At 39.4% G+C, this 14,596-nt stretch overlaps 1 pseudogene; it reads left to right on the top strand.

The window, feature by feature from the left end:
• Positions 1 to 6,623: 6,623 nt before the first annotated feature.
• Positions 6,624 to 7,170, top strand: LOC124517638 (ferritin light chain-like; annotated as a pseudogene).
• Positions 7,171 to 14,596: the final 7,426 nt, after the last annotated feature.

The following is a 14,596-nucleotide window of genomic DNA, read 5'->3' as shown; positions in this document are numbered from 1 at the left end:
ACATCTCTGCCACCCTCTCAGAGAGGCCCTGTCTATTTTCGATTAAACTTGTTACTGTCTCTTATATTGTGTTTATTGCTTTATCTTCTGTCTTATTCCATTATAATATAAGCTCTGTTAGGACAAGTACTTTATTTTATTCACTGCTATATACGTAGCATTAGAAGAGTGCCAAGCATTTGATATTCAATAATAAATCAAATGGATTTTTTTTTTTTTTAAGTAGGCTTCATGCCCAGTCTGGAGCCCAACAAAGGGCTTGAACTCACAACCCTGAGATCAAGACCTGAGTTGAGATCAAGAGTCAGAAGCTTAACTGACTGATCCACCCAAATGCCCCCCAAATAGATTTAAATACTGTTTTATTTATGTGTCTCCTCCACTAGAATCTATGCTCTTTTAAAAGAAGGACCATATCATATTCAACTTTAAATACCCTTTGCCTAACACAATGCCTTGTAAGTTCAATCTATTTGTGAATAAATGACTGAATGAATATACAACTCAACTGCAAGCATGAGGATATCTATTGGTTAACCAAAAAATTGATACCATCAGTCAAGGGAAAAGAGAAAATGTGCTCCTGAAAGAAACTGGCCTCCAGAGGTGGTAGGAGACTCAGGTCAACTAATTGGAGCCTCACATTTTAGACATGGATCTCCATCAGAACCATGGCTTCCAGGACAAGGACAAGTGTTCTGTTTACTAGAACACAAGCTGAGAGGATGTCTCTACCACCATCTTGCAACGGCATGGGATGTTAGACTGAAGAAAACACTACAGAAAACAGAACCAGGAAATGTAGAACCCAAATCCCAAAGGCATTGCTTGAGCTCTGAATTCAGTACTGCCCAAATATCTACTCCCTAGACTTTTAAATTATGTGAATACATTCCTTTTTTTGTGTAAACTGGTTTGAATTCAGTTCTCTGTCACTTTCTACAGAAAAAGAAAATATTTATTGATTCAGGATCTTTAAAAAATTAGATTCGGGGCGCCTAGGTGGCGCAGTCAGTTAAGCGTCCGACTTCAGCCAGGTCACGATCTCGCGCTCCGTGAGTTCGAGCCCCGCGTCGGGCTCTGGGCTGATGGCTCAGAGCCTGGAGCCTGTTTCCGATTCTGTGTCTCCCTCTCTCTCTGCCCCTCTCCCATTCATGCTCTGTCTCTCTCTGTCCCAAAAATAAATTTAAAAAACGTTGAAAAAAAAATTAGATTCTTCTCTCTCAAAAATAAATAAACGTGAAAAAAAATTTTTTTAAGTGGGGGCACCTGGGTGGCTCAGTCGGTTAAGCGACTGACTTCCCCTCAGGTCATGATCTTGCAGTTCCTGAGTTTGAGCTCCCATTGGGCTCTGTACTGATGGCTGGGAGCCTAGAGCCTGCTTCAGATTCTGTGTCTCCTTCTCTCTCTGCCCTTCCCCACTTGCACTCTGTCTCTTTCTCTCTCTTAAAAAAAAAAATAAACATTAAAAAAAATTTTTTTTAATTAGATTCTTGTGCCCCAATGTCAGATATTCTGATTGATTTTTTCTAGGCCCTGGAATCTATATTTTAACAAGGTCCCAGAGGTATCCAGGTTCTGAGTTGCAAGCAGCAAACCAAAGTCTAGCAGAACTAAAGTGAAAATAATCTATTAAAAGGACATTAGGCAGGCTACAAAATAAATAGGAGGTCTGGAAAACCAGGCTTGGAGCTACATACCAAGAAATTAATGCCAAAATCATGCTGCCAAACTCATCCAGTAAAGCAGTCACAGATAATGCCAAAGAATGGTAAACACTATGACTTGCACAACTGCTCCCAGGAATTCAATTGTGAGGCAACCACCATCACCCCTAACATTGCTCCCACTGCTACCCTGTAAATTCAGTCTTGTTGCAACTACTACTGAAAACCAGTCCACTGCTACTGCTAAGCCAGAAGCTTGATTTTGCTACTTCTGCTAATGCTACTAGAAAGCCAGAAAGATTTTTCTATGATCTTCTCTCCTTTACATCACTAGCTCCTCTGCATCCTACTGGAATTTTCTTTTTTCTTTCCTTTTCTTTTCTTTTCTTTTCTCTTCTTTTCTTTTCTTCTCGAGAGAGACTACAAGGGGGAGGGGGGAGGCAGAAGGAGGGGGAGAGACAGAATCTCAAGCAGGCTCCACCCTCAGCACAGAGCCCAAAGTAGGGCAGGATCCCAGGACCCTAAGATCATGACCTGAGCCACCCAGGCACCCCTGCAATTTTCTAATTCTAGAAAAAAAAACAGGTTCTGCCTTACAATGATACTCCCAATTGGAGAAGCCTCTAATCATGCATTTTACTCAACTCTGGGCTGAGAATGAATTTAGAAACAACAAACCATGAAGTAGGATCGACCAAAAGAAGTCTTTTATTCTGCCAATGAGCAAGCTACAAGGAGGGCCATCTTTTGCTTAGAGGTCCAGAGGTTATTTTATACCACTGGCATTGTTTCCCTCTTTCTCATATCAAAAGACATTATAAATATTTCTGCTCAGACATACCAAATATACCATTTTGATCAAACTGCTAGAACAGTCCAGGCTTATAAACGATTTTACTAATTTTTCTCTTCAAATTTGTCAGTGAATTAATAGTCCATATAACTTACTAGTCTAATGCCCACACGCTAAAGATTAGAACCACCTAGGGGCGCCTGGGTGGCGCAGTCGGTTAAGCGTCCGACTTCAGCCAGGTCACGATCTCGCGGTCCATGAGTTCGAGCCCCGCGTCAGGCTCTGGGCTGATGGCTCGGAGCCTGGAACCTGTTTCCGATTCTGTGTCTCCCTCTCTCTCTGCCCCTCCCCCATTCATGCTCTGTCTCTCTCTGTCCCAAAAATAAATAAACGTTGGAAAAAAAAAAAAAAAGATTAGAACCACCTAAATGAAAATTATTTTAGTGATGTGTTCCAGGAATTTGACATAATTGTGGCATACCTACCAAAAAGCTAGTAAGATTTTTCTGTTATCTTTTTTCTTAATGTTTATTTTTGGGAAAGTGACAGAGTGTGAGTGGGGGAGGGGCAGAAAGAGGGAGACACAGAATCTGAAACAGGCTTCAGGCTCTGAGCTGTCAGCACAGAGCCCAATGGGGGACTCGAACCCACAAACTGCAAGATCATGACCTGAGCCAAAGTCAGATGCTCAACCAACTGAGCCACACAAGTGCCCCAATTTTTCTGTAATCTTATAGTAAAATTAAACATCAAAAATCTTTCTCTATAACCCCTTCTCTCTTTAGCATGAGAATGAAAGGTTTCCCCCTCCTTACACATGGACTTTTGTCCTTAGCAGTTGTATTCAAATTATTCCAGTCAAACAACTGGTCCCATCTCTAATGATCCATTGCTTTGCTTTAATATATGTTTGTGTTCCCTCGTGATCTCTGACAGAACTCTGGAAAAATAAGTTTGATCTCTTCATTAAACTCAATATGAAGTGTGGCTGGCATGCTCGCTGCTTCATTCAACATGCAGCTGTTACCCACCATCAGCTTTTTCACATGGTGCAAATTCTCAGGTGATGGGCCAGATTAAGAATGAAGATTTTTCTGGCCCTCTTGCCACAACAGAATCTGTTTCTCACTCTGGCACCTGGATAGCTGACAAAGTCCCAGCAGAAGAGCCATCTTCCCTGTCATTTCACTTTTAGGCATGCAGACCCACATGCTGATTAGCAACCTGCAGGCACTTTCTTGATCTCTGACAATACTTTTGACTATGAATTCTGCCTCCAGTCTATATCCAGTTTGTATACTGCCACGGTACCATTGGTAGAAGCTGTTGCAATCCACCTTTCCTCCTTGACAGTTTATTTCAGTGGCTCCCACACACAGCTAAAGTTCTGAGTCACTGTCTGTCTGTTTTTCCATGGCATGACCTCAGGGAAAGGCTTTGCAAGTGTTTGATAATGGGGCTTTTACCTGCACCTTGGTTGGATCTTCTTGGAACAGTGCTAGAAGGTATCCCTCCTGAGCACTGAGACCATGCCAGTCCTTTGTCTTTTTTCTCATCTTTGTTCTCTGGCTCCTAGGCCTTCCCCCAATAGCTCTGTTTAGGTTATATTACCTCATGTGCAACTAGATTTGTACAGTTCTCTTCTGGTAGCAAAAGCAGAATGTCGTTCTCTTTTATCTAAAGAACTGAACCTCCTTGCAAAATTTGTAGAAGGCGCTGGATCACAAGTCTTGAATCTACTCCGCAATGAGCACATTTCATATCCTGATTTAATCAAATTGTGGGATACATAAGATTTATCAAATTATAGAAACAGAAGGTTCTAAGAGATTTCCTAGTTATTTTACCTTACAAGAAAACAGAGGTTTGGAGAGGTAGGTTATTTTTTAAAATAAACAGCTACTGATAAACAGATCTAGGACTAGAACCCAAGTTCAGGGATCATTCTTCTCTACCACTCTGCCTTTTCTTCTAAACTTTTTCTTTTTGTCCACATGAAAACTTTCTGCTAAAGATGCCCTCAGCATGTAGTTACTTAATGAATAGTTTAATGGGAGAGAATGAAGAAAGAGATATACTTTATATCAATGCTTTATAGGATGGCTGAGTAATGGCCCCTCCCAAAGATATCTATGTCCTAATCCATTGAACCTAAGAATATGTTACCCTACATTGTAGAAGGGACTTTACAGATACGATTAAGTTAAGGATCTTGAGATAAGGGGATTATTCTAGATTATGTGGGTGGACCCAATGTAATTACAAGAGTCCTTATAAGTGAATGTTGAAAGTAGCACAATATAATAGAAGGTAGACTGTCATAACTTAAAAATGCATGTTAGATACACTAAGCAACCACTAAAAAATAAAACAAAGAGTATAGCAAAATGGAGAGAAAACAAAAGTTTTTTAAATATGCAATTAATCCAAAAGAAGGCAGGGAAAAAAGGGGGGAAAGGGACAAAGAACTTATGGACAAATAGAAAGCAAACAGTAATACAGAGCAACATACAGCTTCAGAGATTCTGGGGACACCATCAAGCATGCCAACATATGCATAATGTGAGTTCCAGAAGGAAAGAAGAGAGAAAAAGGAGCAGAAAGAATATTTGAAGAAATAATGGCTAATAACTTCCCAAATTTGAGGAAAGATATGAATCCTGACATTCAAGAAACTCAACAAACTCCAACTCTGATAAACTTCACATATAGGATAAGATCCACACTGACATGTTATAATCTAATTGTTGAAAGCCAAAGACACAGAAAGAATCTTGACAGCAGCAAGAGAGAAGTAACTTGTCATATCCAAGGGATCATTAAAAATATAAAAAGCTAATTTTTTTAAATCTTACCAGTCCCTTTCTTCTTTCCTTTTTAAATATTTATCTTTCCATTTTGAGAGAGAGAGCACATGCACGCGCACTAGCATGGGAGGGGCAAAGAGAGAGGGAGAGAGAATCCCAAGCAGGCTCCATGTTTCCAGTGTGGAGCCAGACATGGGCTCAATCCCACAAACAATGAGAACATGACCTGAATCAAAATCAAGAGTCAGACGCTTAACTGACTGAGCAACCCAGGCACCTGAAGAGCTAATTTATTAAGAAGCCACAGATTCCAGAAGGCATTGAGATTATTTATTTAAAGGGCTGAATGGGGGAGAAAAACCTGCCAATCAAGAATTATACATCTGGCAAAATTATCTTTCAAAAATGAAGGAGAAATTAAGATATTCTCAGGTAAACAAAAAATTGAAAAAGCTCATCACTAGTAGACATTCCCTATAAGAAATGCTAAAAGGACTCCTTCAGACTAAAATGAAAGAACACTGGATAGTAACTCAGAGCCATATGAAGAAATAAAGAACTCTAGTAAAGGTTTTGTATGTACCTACATACATAGGTAAATACAAATGGCAGTATTTTTTTTTTTGTTCTGTAAACCCTCTTTCTGTTTCCTATATGATAAGCCAATTAAATAAATAAATAAATAAATAAATAAATAAAATAAAACCCCTTTTTGTTTCCTATATGATAAGCCAATTAAATAAAAAGCTAAGTTCATAAAAAGCCAAATTCATAAAAAATTATAATTCTGTGTTAATAGGTATATGATGTATACAGATAAAATTTGTGACAATAACATAAAGAAAGGAAAGCTGTGTAGGAGCACAATTTCTTTATGGTACTGAAACTAAGGGCCGTGCTCCTGGTGGTCCTGTGGATCTGTCTCTTGCTTCAACAGTGTTTGGAACAGATGGAACAGACCCAGGGATGCCCCTTCTACTGTACAGTGGATCAGAGATTTATTTAACACCAGCAGGTTCAGAGGAGACCGTTTCTCCAAAGATCTGAGCACCAAATGCAAGTGGGAAGGGTAATTTATAGTTGTCAGCTTCCATATCTGTGGGGGTTTTCGCCCGCAGTAAACAGGGCAAGAAGAACCCAGAAGAGGGGTCTCCAAGCTAGAGACCAGAGCTTGTTTCAGCCCCATCTGCCATCTTACAGTGTAAAACTTTATTCATTTTCCCAACACTACCAGCCTCTGACCACCCTCCAACCTTTTTTCCAGTCACAACCTTCAGAGCCATCTTCTTGCCCACCCTCTGCCTCTAGACCAGCCAACACCCGATTTTGAACTTAGCTCCTCATCACCGATCAACCATGAGCTCCCAGATTCATCAGAATTATTCCACCAAGGTAGAGGCTGCCCTCAACTGACTGGTCAATATGTATCTGTGGGCCTCCTACACCTACCTCTCTCTGGGCTTCTATTTCGACAGTGACGATGTGGCTCTGGAGGATGTGGGCCACTTCTTCTGCGAGTTGGCTGAGGAGAAGCCAGAGGGGAGCTGAGCATCTGTTGAAGATGCAAAACCAGCGCAGGGGTCACGCCCTCTTCCAAGACATGCAGAAGCCGTCCCAAGATGAGTGGGGTGAAACCCTGAATGCCATGGTAGCCTCCCTGCTTCTGGAGAAGAACTCGAACCAGGCCCTTTGGGATCTGCATGCCCTGGGTTCTGCCCACGCAGACCTCCATCTCTGTGACTTCATGGAGAATTGCTTTCTAGATGAGGAGGTGAAACTCATCAAGAAGATGGGTGACCACCTGACTAATCACAGGCTGTCCGGCCCCCAGGCTGGGCTGGGCGAGTATCTCTTCGAAAGACTCACCCTCAAGCACGACTAGAAGTCTCTGGAGCCCAGCAGCCTTTGGGAGGGTCCCTCTGGCATTCCCCCAGGTGCCAGGGCTTGTGCTTGAGTCTCTCCTTGTATCCACTAGGCAGCTTTTTAACCACCCTGAGACCTCTCCCAAGCCGTGGACCAAATGAAAACAATAAAGCTTTTTTGCAGAAAGAAAGAAAGAAAGAAAGAAAGAAAGAAAGAAAGAAAGAAAGATGGTATCAATTCAAACTACAGTGTTATAAATGCAAGATTATTAGTTATAATTCCCATGGTAACCACTATGAAGATAACTACAAGTTTATACAGAAGAGGAAATGAAAAAAATCACATGATACAGTAGGAAAAAAAGATCAAACACAAATGAAGGCAGTATTAGAGGAACTGAGAAACAACAACAAAAAATTTGATACATAAAAAACACAGAAAAACGGCAGAAATAGTTCTTCCCTACGAGCAATTGCTTTGAATATAAATGGATTAAACTTGCCAATTAAAATACAGATACTGCCAGAATGTATTAAAAGAAAAAATGATCCAACTATATGCCGCCTACAAGAGACTCACTCTAGATTCAAAGACAAAGTTTTCATCTCAAATTGGAAGCAAATAGTTGTCATAATTAAGATGGAAAAAAACTGCATAGGCATGTGGAGCAGGAAAAGGGTGGACGTCAGGAATTCAGTGTTGGACACATTAGGTCTGAGATGTCTGTAGACACTCCAGTGAAGATACTGACGAGGTTGGATATATGAGCCTGAAGTTCAGGGGGAAGATCCAAGCTAGAGATAAATATTTATAGTCATCCTCACAGATTTGGTTTTGGGTTTTGGTTTTCATTTTTGTTTGTTTGTTTGTCTTTCTGTTACTGATTTGTTATTTAAAGCTCTTGGAATAATGAGTTATAAAGAAAGAGTCTGTGTTGATAACAGTTCTAAAAACTGAGTTTGGGGTCATTTCAGCATAATCATTTGGAAAAAAAGTAGGAATCAGTATAGGAAACAGAAATAGTGGTTGATAAAGCAGGGAAATCAGAAAAGCCAAGTGATGAACAAGTTTTAAAGAGAAAGCATCTGCTTTGTCAAAAACTATTCTGTCTTTTCTTCCCAGGTCTGGTTTGAGACATTCTCTCACCTCATAATTGGTGTTTTCTCCTCAGGGGGTAGTTTATTATTAAATCCAAAGTCTCATCCACAAGAAACAATCATAATGGGTTACCCATGGTTCTGATGCTGCGTGAGTGTGTGTGTGTGTGTGACATTATAGTCTAACCCTGAAGAGTAGAATGGGAAAATCATGGACTCTAAAACCAGTCTTAACTCCACCACTTCTATATACTAGTTGTGTGGCCTTGGACAAATCATTTAACTTCTCTCTCAGCCCCAGTTTCCTTGTGTGTGCAGTAAGGTTAACAATACTGTAGCTATCTTATAATCTGCTGTTAGAATTAAATGACTTTCTGTATGTAATGACACCATAAGAGTTCAAAAATGTTCATTCCCGGCTCCTCTTTGACATATGGGAATATGCCCATATCTCGATGTTCTTTCAACTGCTGAAATTGAATATCTTGTCCTGCTGACTGGCTTTTCGTTCTCTGGATAATGGCTTTTATAAAGAAAAACTTATTTCAAATGCAGATAGTTAGGAGGTAATGATTTGACTTGTTCTATGAGGAATCCTTTAGGAAAAGGAAATATTCCTTCAACAAAGTTGCTTTGATACTAAATGGGTGGGAAGTGAGAGGAGAAAATTTTACGCAGGTCCATTTGAAGCAATGGAGATGAAGATATCTCTTTGAATATAAAGATAATGTAGCTCCTAAATCAAAACTCTTTCCCCAACACCTCTAACCCTTTATTCTTAACTCCCAACCATCATCAAACCTCTTTCCCTACTACCCCTACTAGCACTTCTCCCCTATAAAACAAAAGATGTTACAATTGCTTTTCCCATTTCAAAATCATGAAGCTTCCACATGGAATTTACTTGCTATTTATGTTATTGTGATTTTTTAATTGGATTAAGCCATATTTCTTTGGGGGTAGAGTGCAGCGTGGTGGGGGTGAGAGGAAGGAGAAAGGAACTGTAGAACAGAGAGGTATGAAATGAAACCATCTGAAAGCCAGAACCCTCCAAGAAAGTGAAGGTGGTTAACTCTTTAAGGCAATCTCCTCAACCTCTTTCCCTTGATTTCTTCAGGATGCCTCCTTGTTTACACCATTTGGATTGAGTAATCAAGAAGAAGGAGTGTAGAAGAAGGTGCATTAAAAAAGTTTTACGATATGCTATCAAATCACAGAAAGGGCAAGAGAGCCTTAGTCGTGTCACAAAAGGTAAATAAGCTTCAAAAACTACATGTAGTCTATAGCCGTACCTACCACAGTTGGAGAACTCAAAACTAATAGTATTTATCAGCTTGCATGCAGGATATCACCTGCATATCCCAACTGCTAACTGAAACACGTAGTTTCTGTTTTGATCCTAATAACACATAGCATTTTATTCATTTAGACTCAGAGGACTCCTGCAGCCCTGAACAGGGTTCACTGAAGTAATCTCTCCTGTCTCTGCCTTATCTCCATTATAAATCCAAGGTGTCTTTGGAGATGGATGGGTACCAAGTTATCTAACTTAGGCTGGCCATACAGGCATCTGGGGAATTTCTCCTGGTAATACATTAAGAACAAAGAAGTCCCAAAGTACAGAGGACATATGCAGTTATGCTTCACCATTCTTAGTTTTTCTACCCAACATTTATCACTATTCCCAAAATACCAAAGGAGAAACAAAAGAGTTACCAACAGAAAGAAGGAACTTGGAAAGAAATTAGAAAAATTATGATTTATCAAGATAACAAGGGAAAAGCACATACTCCAGCAGTATAAGAAAGTTACCTCATAGGATTCATACTGCAGATACCTAACATGAGCTGGAGGAACAGCCTGGATCGCCAAATGTCAAGTAACATCATTATTACCAATCTCTCTGGTAATTATCAAACTTTTTGTTACGGTGTCTGGACTCTAATAACACCACTGAGGTGAACAAAGAGAGAAAGAAAACATGGGGAAGAGGGAAAAACAGGGCAAATACCTACTTCAAAGATAAAACCACCTGAATGATACAGGAGCCTTGAAAGACTGCCTGAAGGAATCAAACTGCATTACAGGCCAGGAGCAGGGCTTTGTTTCTGACAGTCTCCACACGGTCCAAAATTCCACAGTGATATAGTGTGATCATCTGGATGAGCTGAAACATTCAGCTGTACCATGGCAAAAGGACACCCACACTCATCAGGTCCAAAAGCCACTATGGAACCAAAGAGAATGGAAGTTTGGGGTCTAAATTATCTAATCTGGGTTAGATTTGTTACTCCACTTTGCTATGATATAAACTGTTTAGATACATTTATTTAGTTTACCTTCTTTAAAATTAAAAATGAAGAGTGGTCATGTAAGTGATATTAAAATATCTCAGAAGGACCTCCTTAGCCTAGATCCTGTCAGTTGTTTTCAACTGTAAAACACAAATATGTTTAACCAGTGAAGAAAAAAATCATTAGCAACTGGGTTGCCATGTGTCAGTCATGAAAATGTTCCTCTCAGACCTTTTGGTGTGAGAGCATAATTGACTGACAGCCTCAGATCCTGTCCCTCTGGATCCACCACTGCATTTGCCCTAAGGCCACACTTCCAATGGACTGCTCCCAGCCAATGACAGCACAGCAGAGGCACTAAGGCAGGCCCATTCTGGCAATCCACAGGACTCTTTGGTGACTGTGATTTCAGGATTCCCCATCAATCTGGCCAAATGTTTCTTGGCACTATACTGCAGTCTGAGACACTTGCTACACAATCCTCTATCCTTCCCTCTCTTCTACATGATCTGAAGACCTTTCCCCATCTTCTCCTGCTGAACTAATGCCCTGAAGGCCTGAAGGACTATAGGAAAAAAGATCTGCATTTCAACTATCTATCAGAATGTTTTAAAACTTTACAAGGGCACAGAGACTTACTTATTTCTTTATTTTTATTGCAGTGTAGGTAATCTGTTGAGCAAAGCAGAGTCTGAAGATGACTAAGAAAATAAACCTGGAACAAAAATGCTTTGCATCTTAAAATTTGCATAAAACATAACCAGAGCACAAAGGGGTAGATGCAGCCTCAGTGCCCAGGTAAACATGCACTGTGCCTTTGGTGCCGATCCCACAAATGGGATCTGCCCAAAGCTGGTCTTACGTGTGTTCCTAACTTGTCTGAAAATGTTTAGAGATTGTCATTCCTGGATCAGCACTTTTAGTTTGGGTTTTGGTGCCAAAAACACCTTTAATTCTGTGGTTTCCATTCATCTGCTATTGGCTTGACTATTGATTCATGCAACCTCACCCAAAGAATAATAAATGGTTTGCCAGTTCTAGTGGAGTAAACCTAGATTAGAAGCCGTAGTTTGGTGGACGCTGCTCAGACGAGTCAGGTTCTGCCAGGTTGGTGGTTGACTTAACCTAAAATAAAGTGCAAGGATCTACTCGCTTTCCAGATATGTCCAGGATTCTAGGAGTGGTCCAAAGTTGATTTGGATCCATGAAAGGTGTGGTTCTTCTGGGATTCACCTGGAACACAGGGATCCTAGAGATATTCTTATTCCTTGTGACTAATGAACAAACCATTTAATGCCTCTGTACTTTCATTTCCTACTGGATATAAATAATCCCTCTTTGAGATGGGTTGTGATGCTTTACATGTTTGTATAAAATGGCTTGAACTGCTTTATTAGGAAAAGGGAAAGAAGTTCTCATATGCACCATTTTTAATAATCAGGACAAAGAATTTGATCAAACCTTCAGGCTTGGTTCACTAGACTTTCTCAACTTAATTGATCTTATGTATGCTGAAGTCTCTTGAATGAACATTTTATTGGCACGTTTTATTTTTCAAGGGTGACTAGTATATCTAGCACTATGATGGATATTAAATAAATGCACATCAACGTGCAGGAAGCAATATGGCAAAATGAAGAAGTCATTGACTGAGAATCCTGAGACCACAGTTCAAGTTCCACCTGTACTGCTAATGCACTATAGAATCTTCCATGAATCACTAGGCTTTAATTTTCTTTTTTGATGTCAATCACCTCTTAAATAACATGCATGTCTTTATAAATAAAAAACCTATCACAATTTGTGAAGTTGTTGCTCATATGAGTTACTATAAGGAGAAGCTACTTTTCTGAAAAGAAGAAATATGGAGATACATAAAAGTAAATACTTTCATATTTTGGTGTATTTAACATTGTATTTGGTGTATTTGGTGTATTTAACATTGTGGTGTAATTCAAAGAGTGCTAGACCTGTGTTCTAAAAATGGATTTGCAGGGCGCCTGGCTGGCTCAGTGAGTTATGCATCTGACTCTTGGTTTCAGCTCAAATAATGTCTCACAGTTTCATGGGTTCAAGTCCTGTGTTGGGCTCTACACTGACAGTGCAGAGCCTGCTTGGGATTCTCTGTCTCCCTCTCCTTCTGCCCCTCCCCAGTTGTGCTATCTCTGTTTCTCTCAAAATAAATGAATAAACTTTTTAAAAATATTTAAAAAAATAAAAATTAATTTGCTACTAACTGGTTTGGGGAATGTAGGCAGCTTATTTCACATTTGTATGATTCAGTTCTCTTTATCTGTAAAATCAGGGTGTTAGGTTAGATTAATTCTAAAGACCCTTCTTACTCAATCTAAAGCCTATTCTAGTCCCAATAGTCTATAGTTCTTCCAGGTGACATTTTTAAATGTCTGCTTTTTTTTTTTTTTTTGTCCTGATTACAGTGGTAATCCTGTTCATTTAAGTGTTCAAAGACTACTGAGATATATCAAGTAAAAACTTAAGAGTCAAGGCTCCTGGGTGGCTCAATTCATTGAGCATCTAACTCTTAATTCAGCTCAGGTCATGATCCCAGGGTTGTGAGTTCAAGCCCCACATCAGGTTCTGCACTGAGTGTGGAGCCTGCTTGGGATTCTCTCTCTCTCTTCCTCTGTCCCTCTCCCCTACTCGTGATCTCTTTCTCTAAAATTAAGAACAAAAACAAAACAAAAAAAAACTTGAGTCCACCACGATGTTATTCTTTAGAGATTAGTGCTACCAGCTTACTATACAATTTTTCAAAATTAAAAACAAATTTTTTAATGTTTATTTACTTTTGAGAGACAGAGCATGAGCAGGGGAGGGACAGGTAGAGAGGGAGACACAGAATCTGAAGCAGGCTCCAGGGTCTAAGCTGTCAGCACAGAGCCCAACGTGGGGCTTGAACTCATGAACCATAAGAATATGACCTAAGCCAAAGTCAGATGCTTAACTGACTGAGCCACACAAACGCCCCCTAATTTTTCAAATTTTTGACTGATATACTTAGATAGATGTATTATTAGTATAATTACTATTTTACAAAATGAAAGCATGTCATATATGCTTTTATGATATTTACCTTTTCATTTAATAATATATAATGAACATCTTTCAGTTGGATATGTGTAGCTCTATCTCATTCTTTTTCATAATTCTTTTCCACTGAATCAATATATCCAATTTATTTATCTCCTATTGATGAACATTTAAATTGTTTTAAAATTTTTATACTGAGCACCCTGGACCACCTATAGGCATCTTTGTTCATCTATTTTTGTACAACTGTGAAAGTATTTCATTAAGGTAAATTCCCAAAAATGAAATTTCTGGATGAAATGGTACAATTTCATATGTAGAGCCAAACTGCTCTCCTATAAAGTGTTAACAATTACATTCCTACAATGTATGAGATAAGAACACTAAGTGGTTCTAAGCATGCTAATTCAGGTGTACCATGTGCCAAGGAATGGGGAGGCATATTATCTATTTTTGGCCTTGCCTTAAAATAAATCTAAGCTAGTGCTGACATAAAGGATATACCCTTAATTCAGACCTGGTGGATCTGCTATCAGACGTTTCACATGTGGTCCCAGAAAGCAGAACTCATGCCAATGTATAGAAATTATCGTCAGATAAATTCTGACTCCATAGGACAAAACTTTCTAACATCAGAATTTTCCCCTTAAAAAAAAATGCAGTCCTTCTTAACTAGTGAGTACCAAGTCACTGTATTATAGATGGTGTTCAGTTGAAGGCTGGACCGTTGTCAAGTAAGTAATCAGATCTGATGACCTCTAACATTTCCTTCAGATTCTAAGGCTCAAGGATACCTAGATTTGAAGGATAGGAATGAGGGTTAAAATCTCCCACAGACACTTGCCTATCTAGACTGTCTCAGTCAGAATAGCAATTTTTATGTCTTCTGCAGCCCTCATATTTGAATATTTCATTGGGTTAATTTTTGCAATTTTAGGTAACTACCTCTTTCAGAGCTCAAGGTTAATATTTCTATTTCCATTTATTCAACAAGTATTTGTTAAGCCCCTAAAATGTGCCAGGC

The sequence above is a fragment of the Lynx rufus genome, unplaced genomic scaffold, assembly GCF_022079265.1.
Source record: "Lynx rufus isolate CCGP_SWC_20201006 ecotype Redwood Valley unplaced genomic scaffold, mLynRuf1.p SCAF_22, whole genome shotgun sequence".
NCBI classification, from domain to species: Eukaryota; Metazoa; Chordata; class Mammalia; order Carnivora; family Felidae; genus Lynx; species Lynx rufus.
This window is presented reverse-complemented; position numbering and strand designations above follow the sequence as displayed.